Raw genomic sequence first — 8,341 nt, 5'->3', positions numbered from 1 at the left:
GTGGGGCCTGAATTATTATAGCCTAATCACAGTTTGAATAATCTGAGAAATACTCCCACTCTTAAGATAAATATGTATTTTCACAATAAAATCTCTCTTCTACTAGATAATTTTAATTACTGAGCTATTTGTCAGAAAAAAAACACACCTTTTTTTTGTAGAGGATTCCAAGAAATTACCTTTCCAGTATTCTTTGTACCAACAGTGAGGAGGGTTTTGTTGAGAATATAAAGCTTTTTGTGAGCTTGTTGTTAGAGACTCTGAATTGCCTTCCAGCTCTTTCACTATCAGTTGGAAATGAGAAATAAAACCATATGAAAAATTAAAACAGCATGTTGATGTCTTATTATTTCTGATATAACACCAGTTGTTCTAGTTTGAGAAAAAGGAATTGTTAGAACTTCCTAAAACCATAAATGTATTTTAAAATACTGTACAAAAATTTTAAAATTGCAAAAATGGTTTATACTTATTCACTGCTTCAAAGGGAATTAGTTTGGCAAGGATAAGGAAAGAGAAAGAAATAACAGCATGACCGCACAACACTTCATTTAAAAGGTGTGTTCCCCCAATGCGAATTATTTGCTTCTCTAAGCCTGACTAAAACCTTGATATGGTGAAATTGTGAACATCTGGAATCTTCAAAATCAGTAGGAAATTATTTTAACACAGAGTATGGGATTCATTTGCTCAAATTTAGACATCTACAAAGGAGACATCTGAGTCTGAACTAGTTTTCCAGGCCCTAGGTAATCAAGGAAGAGAAACAGGCTCTTGCAGGGAACAATTCATCCTCCTTCTAAAATACATCTGAAATGGTCCAGATGAATTATTCTCAAAAAATGTTTATTTTTCTCTGTTGAACAGACATGGTTGACTACCTTGGATATAAATATCTGTAATGTGGTCTATAGTTAGGCAAGGCACCTTCGGAACTGTAATAGCATGTAGACCATCTACTCCAAATTCGGGCCCAGAAACCAGCTGTGTGGTTGAGTTGCCTCAGGTTTAGCTTGGTTTGCTCAAAATTTGTGTGTGCCTATGCACACATTCGTGTACCTACTTGTGTTTGTATGCAGGATGTATTGTCATTTTCAAGACATGTTAGAAATACTCATCTTGATAGCTTGCCTCTGCAATGTCACATGCAAAACCCTCCCGTGTTACTCAGGCAGGGTTTTCAAATTAACGTGATGGAGCTCAGCAAGAACACTAACAGCACTGGGGGTGGAAAGTTCCTCTGTTTATTTTGTAAGCCTCAGCTCCAAACTCCATCATCTCTCCTAACTTATTCATACATGTGTTTGGAAATTGAAAGGAGGCAAGTCCTGCACCAGAAGGTTATCAAGAGTGACTTTATTACAGACATCTTACCATGCATAATACACGAGGGAAGCTGGAGAATTATTTAACCACAGAGCACAAAATAAACTATTCTTTGACATATAGTGCTAAGGGGTTGCTTAGCTGTTAGACAGTGCTTAACAACAGGTGAAATATTTGGAGTTCAAGACTCTATGTGAAAATCTTTTACAGTCAGGTAAATGCTTAATTTCCACTTTATACAAAGTCTGTTGTGAAGTGGTGAAGACATGGAGAAGTGTCATGGTGCTCATACCAGAAAGATAAAATTTGGCTTGTATCATGTGGTATAGATGAAAAATAGTTCTGACAGTCATTTCCACCTGAGAACATCAATTTGCAAACCAGTATGCCAGTGCTGAATCATTTCCCATAACAAGAGCTGCTGAACTCCCTACCATCTCCTGTAGTTGCGTCTTCCAACATGTCAATCTTTTGTGACAGTGTTGTCTTGAACTTCAGCCAGTAACCCTAACGTGTTTATTTTCTTTCTGTTGCACTCAATAAGACAAATGTCAATTGTATATCAAATTGCCTTCATTTCTTCTTCATGGCTTCTTGACAGACTGCGTATGATTCAATTCAAGATGCATTTAGACTTCAGGAAGTAGGTGTCTACTAGCATTCAAGTATCTGAGATACCATTAGAGACAATGAAGAGCTAAAGCTCAACTCATTTGCCTAAACCTAGGTCTCTAGTGGAATTTAAAAAGCCCCAAAAAATCTTAAGACAACTGGACAGGGTTGGAAGTTGTGACACAAGCCCTTTGGGGAATTGAGCTCTCTTTGTTCAGCAGTTGGAGGTCTGGCAAGACAGAAAGGCAAATCAGTAGGCATTAGATGCTATTTGTAGGCAACTGAAATGGAGCCCCTGTGCTATGGAATGTTATTCACAAGTCTAACATACAGGATGTCTGTATTTGCTGCCATTCACATGGTTCAGCTGAGGGCAGAGATGCAGGAATTGATCTTGCATGGCACTGTGGCCCAGGTGTTGAAATTCATTAACCAGGAGCTCTGGGTATGGCCCAAAGGTTATGAGTGTTAAGAAAAGGCTACACTTTGGATCAGGCCATCTGTGCATGAAATAACTTCCAGGATCAGATCTACCACATTCACTGAAGATTTAATGCAACTGCTTCAGCAATATAAATCGGACTGTTAAATATAGATTTAAATCAGCATTTGGTCCTTGAAGTGTTTTGTGCATATGAAGTACTTAGAAACTTCCATTAAGGAAGCTGAGTTAAAGTGGCCAGGCATTGTTTTTATAAGCTTTGTCTCCTTCAAATCTTATAAAATAAATGTAAGTAGCTGATATAGCCCTAAATAAGCTGTAACAGTAGTATAGTTCAGTTAGTTTAGTATGTTAGAGAAGATTTTCTTTCTGGGTTTCAAAATGTTAGAGTTTTGCTGGATATATCATTACCACCAAGTTGGTACTGACTTGTGGAGGCTATAAAACAAATAAAGTCATTAAAAATAATTTGAACAAAAGGAGTAACTTGATATCATAATGCCATCCACATTTGGTTAAAATGACTTATTTTAAAGCTCTCTTTCATCTTACTAAACAGATTTCCAAAGTTAAAGAAAAAAAAATGTGATTAATAAATTATCCTCCATAAATCTTATGATAACTATGATAGTCTTTGGAGAATTATGAAGCCACATCTGGAAAAAGTATTTTACTGCCTGTAAAACAGCATGCCATGAATTTTACTAGTTCACATTAGTAAGTAAAATACGGTATATAATTTTTGCATTCATCAGTGTGAGTGCAAAACACATCATTTTCTTCTCCCAAAACCCCTTATATTTATTTCACAAAGAATGCTTCTTGTAAAGTTTATAAGGAGTTTGCTTTCTTTTATTCATACAGAGATATTTCTCCCTCATATTAGCTGTAATTTACAAGATGAACTGGAGAGTACCTAACATCAGAACAGAAGTAAGTAAACAGTAAGAGTAATAGGGTTCATTTATTATTATTATTGCACCAAGGCTAAAATGAACAAGGCCAAGCCACTGAATAAATGCCAGAGCTCTAATCAAGAGAGAAAGCAAAGTAGTTCATTTTCTGCTATGTAATCCAACAATAGCTATTACGTTCTTCTTTTTCATTAATGGCTTTTTAAAATATATAGATTAGAGTTGCAAGTCATTCAGGATGAGTGGCTGTAATATTTCTGGAATTAAAAACTTGATTAAACTTAAGTATTTCTTAAATAAAATGAGCAATGTTCTTGTAGAGCCAAGTATGTCCCAGGGAAATATAAAACCCTTTTTATTTCCAAGCAGATGTTTGCAATAAGAAATGGATGGTGAGTGAAAGGGAAGAACACCATTAAGCTAAGGTAACCCCTAAAGATTTTTATATAGTTCTGCAATCATAAGCTCCATCAGTGATAAATATCACAATAGTGGTTGCAAGGTACCTGGTTTTATTTATGTGTAGATCCTTGAATATGTTTTACCTCAAGTAATGTAATTCTCTTAATGACGATAGAAAAGCCGTAGTTTAATGTAAATGAAAGCAACATCATTTTTGTAGCCTGGAAAGGTTCTTTCTGTAAAGATAATTTACAATAAATCAGGACAATAACATCTGTAAACATGTTTTGTTTTTAGAATAGAAATAATTAAAAATTTCAGAGAAAAGGTTACCAAGGAAAAATACCTGGATTAGGTTCTGACGGTCCTTTTTATTACAAAAGAAACTCACTATATCAACATTGTAGAACTATTTGTGTAAGATGCAGCTCAGCCTGATAACATGGATGACATCTGGCTATAAAATGGCTATTGCAGTAAATCTAGCTCTTCTCTGTTCTGATTTGAAATGACTGTTATTTCAGAGTATTATTATGCTGGTTGTACCTGATTTTTTAAGTATTCAAAGCTGAAATGGACTTGTACCTTTTGGTGCTGGTTGTCTTTTCTGAAAACAATGACTTTATCTCCTTCTAACTTTCCAAAGCTTTCTTTTGCTATCTTCCTGTGATTTTGGCAGAAGTTTATGAGAAATGCTGGTGTCTTACTGTGTTTATATGTTGGACAATGTAAAAATCATATGCACCCCCACATAGAATCAGAATTTAGTGGGGGAATGGACCCACAGATGTCTATTTGGTTTATGTGGACAGGTTTTGGGGGGCAAGGAGGGCTGCATTCAAGAAAGGGAAAATCAAACAAGATGGAGATAGTAGGAGGGAACAAAAAAGAGTGAGAAAAAAGAGAGAAAACCAAGGACAGAGGAGGAACAGGAGGCTCCAAGTGCCAAAGCCACTATTCTTTGCAGGCCGTGAAGAACTCATGGAGCACTTTTATCCTGAAGGACTGAAGCCTAGGCAGGATTTGCTCTAGAACAGGATTTGCACAAGATTATCCTGAAGGACTGTAGCTTATGAAAAGGTCCCAAGCTGGAGCAGAAGAAAAGTGTGAGGAGAAAGGAGTAGCAGAGAGAAACTGTTATGCATATACCACAATCCCCATCCTTCATCCTCCCTGTGCTGCTCTGGGCAGATAAAGGAACCTGGATTAATTGAGTGAAGTTTAGCCTAGGAGGAGGAAAGTGATGGTTTTAGTGTTTGCCTTGTTGACCCTCACTACCCTATTCTATTTTAATTGGAAATAACTAAGTTTTTTTTCCCATGTTAAGTCTGTTTTGCCTGTGATGGTGATTGGTAAGCAGTCTCCCTTTTTCTCACCCCACATGCTTTTTCATCCAGTGTCCTCCCTACTCTGTCCCAGTGAGGGGTGATAATGAGAGACACAAGCAGGTGAGCAGCTGAGTGAGTGTTTGGCTGTTCACCAATATTAACTCACTACAAACCAACATAAGAGTCAAATATTAGAAGCTGCAGCCATAAACAGACACAAATAGCATAAACTGTGTTAGCTTTATTCTCACAAAGTTATTCCAAATTAAATGTGACCCATTTTGGAAGACAGTTAGAAAATTTGCATAAATTCACCAAACAATTTTCTGTATCAATTCCAACTTCAAAATTGCCTGAAAAGACATTAGTGTGAATGATTTCCCTGTATCAACAAGCCTCTCTCCCTTTATCACCAAGGAAATGCAAACTCTGGATCACATAAGAAAGAAAAATCAATGGCACCAACTAGCCAGAAAGTATCACTGTGAAAAAGGCTCTAGGAACTATAGGGGAGTAGAAAATCCACCCATTGCTCTTTGATGCTACTGCAAAAAAAGGCAACTCTCATTTGGGACTGTGATAACAGGAGGGTTGCCTCTAAGGCACAGGAGATAATTATTCTATTTTACTCAGCACCAGGGCAACCTCAGCTGGAGCACTCTGACCAGTTTCAGTGCCACATTGAAAGAAACATGCAGACATGTTGGAAAGAGTCCAAAGGTGAGCAAAAAACCAAGGGATTAAGAAAACATGACCTCTGAGGAAATGCAAAAAGGACTGCTTTTATAAAAGGGAAGATTGCACTTGAGTGGTGTGGGACATGGACTGGAGACATGATAAGATATGTAAAAGACCTAGGAAGAGAAAGATTATGAGTTTTTTTCTATGCTCTTCATAAGCAGGATAAGAATAGATTGACAATTTAGCAAAGAGGAAATTATAATTAGATAACAGAAAAACTTTCAACCTAAAAAATAGTGAAGCTTTATTAAATGTCTAACTAATAACATTGTAGAAAGTCCAGAAAACTTGTTGTCATTGCATGGGAATAAGACTGGGAAAATTATCTAGATGATTCATGAATCCATTCCAGCCATAACTTTCAATTATGCCTAAATCTGTGTCTTTAAAAACTGGTGCCATGTATTACAGGTATGAATTCTGGTGTGGAATTCGACTAGGGATAAAAATCAGGCCATAACCTTGTTCTAGAATACCCAGTTCTTTAAACCTAGTATATAATGTGTAGATTTATATTAATGTTTTAGTGAACTGAACGGGTTCTTCATAAGGGCAAATTTGTCTTGCCAATTGCTGTCTTTTCATGCACACTCAGATGCACACCTGAGGCACTTGAAGTACTTTTCTTCATGGTGTGACTGAATTTGCAGTCATTCCCAGAGGCACTGTTGAGAGTATCCACTTGGAATGCATATACCTGGTCCTTCAGTGTTTAGCTCTCCATGCATGCACAGTGTGTGGCTGGTACCAGTACCTGGCATGAACTACACTGCAGGTAAAGATAAGGTGTGGAGCCCTCCTGCTAGAGCAGTAATTGATATCACAAAACACATCCTTGCTCTTCTGTCTTAGTCCTGCAGGCAGGACTGTGGATGCATCCAATGTCCAGAACTTAATATGAAGTGTTACATATATGAGGTCAGTGCATGAACTCACAAGTAATTATCAGGACTTACTCAGGAGAGGCTATAGAAGATGGTCTTTTGAGTAATCCTATCAGGATTTCACAGGGAGGATAATTATTCTCTTCTATTTGCCTAAAAGTGTCTTGCAAATCCAATAAAAAAAAAACCCTCCACTTTTACTTCTTTCCAGATCTATTATGTGAGGAGTGACAAACTTTTCTAATTTTGTTTCTTTTTTTGAGTATAAAAACCATCAATCTGAGATATTGGAAAAATTCTTAGTGTGTCACATGATGCTGCTTTTTGTTGTTGTTGGTTTTTTTCACCAGTGCTGAACTAACTGAAAGAATCTTGAAATGTTTTAAACCAATATTCATTCCTTACACACCCTATTATTTTAACAGTCTAACTCCAGTTGTGTGACACTGTTTCAAGCTGGAATAAAGTTGCTTTGTTCTTTTCCTGATGTATCTGCATTTAGGTGAAGCAGCAAATGTTTCCATCATCAACTCTCATCACCTCAACTCTCTCAGCCTGGTTATCTATAGATTGTAGAAATTTAGTTACTAATTGAAGAGTCTTAGCCAACTGAAGCCCACATCATTATGGCAAACAACAAGATACACCTTGACAGGTTCCTCCACAAGTTCTAGGAATAACAGCATTCTGAAGTGTCCAATGCATTTTCTAGTATCTCTAAAAGAGAGTGCTTCAAGTGCTGAAAAGATAATTGATACCAAGACAAGGAGAGGAATATCCAAAACATCACTTGGTTGACAAATATCCCCGTTAATGTGATATTAAGGTAACTTTCACGGACTGTAAGCACAGGAGTTGCACATGAATTGTGACTCCATATCTGCTTTAGGAAAGTTGTTCTCAGGATGGGAGGAGCATCAGAAAGGGGCTGTCACCACACTGATTTCAAGAGGGAATGAAAATGGGAATCTTTTTTTTCAAGCAATTCTAGGGAGAAACCAATGATCTATTCATGGGAACTCTGACCAAATGGACTTCTGAAAAGAATAAAGTGATTGAATACCCAGTAACTGAAGAAGATACCATTAATGAGGACAGAAACATAAGGGAGTCATGGCTCAGAAACACAGAGCTAGCTGAGAAAACTCGTAATGGAGTATAAAAATATCCACTTCCACTCATCTACTCTGCTTCTTGGGTGCAATCATGATACCTGTGTCACTGACTAGCAGTAAAACTGGAATTAGGAGCACACCTTTGCTCGTAAATTGTTGTCCCAGAGTCTATTCACTAGCTGAAGATCAACTGGCACAGTCTGACAATGTGCACAATATTAAACTTTACACTCCAGAATACATCAGTTCCATCCAAACTACCCATCAAGTGTGGCCCTTGGCCCAAGTTAACCACTGTGCTGTGCTGAGTGTTGTTTGACAGAGGGAGTGTAGGTTGGTCCAAGTTAAAGGCCATCAGCAACCAGCCTGACATTTTTATGGTACTGCCTTAGCAATTTTCCCTAGGATTGTCCTTATAGAAATGAGGCTAGCACATCCTGTGTTAATAAGGACTGGCAACCAAGACTGTGACTGTCTCTTCAAGAGCATCTGTGCAGTCAGAGCACAATGTTCTGGATGTCTGGAAGAAAAGCAGTTTGTTTATTTTATTATAACCTCTCTTCCTGAAGAGCAGAAT

This window comes from Chaetura pelagica, unplaced genomic scaffold, assembly GCF_000747805.2.
Source record: "Chaetura pelagica isolate M959 unplaced genomic scaffold, ChaPel_1.0 scaffold46, whole genome shotgun sequence".
Classification (NCBI taxonomy): domain Eukaryota; kingdom Metazoa; phylum Chordata; class Aves; order Apodiformes; family Apodidae; genus Chaetura; species Chaetura pelagica.
The sequence above is the reverse complement of the archived record's forward strand: the minus strand, read 5'-3'. Positions refer to the sequence as shown.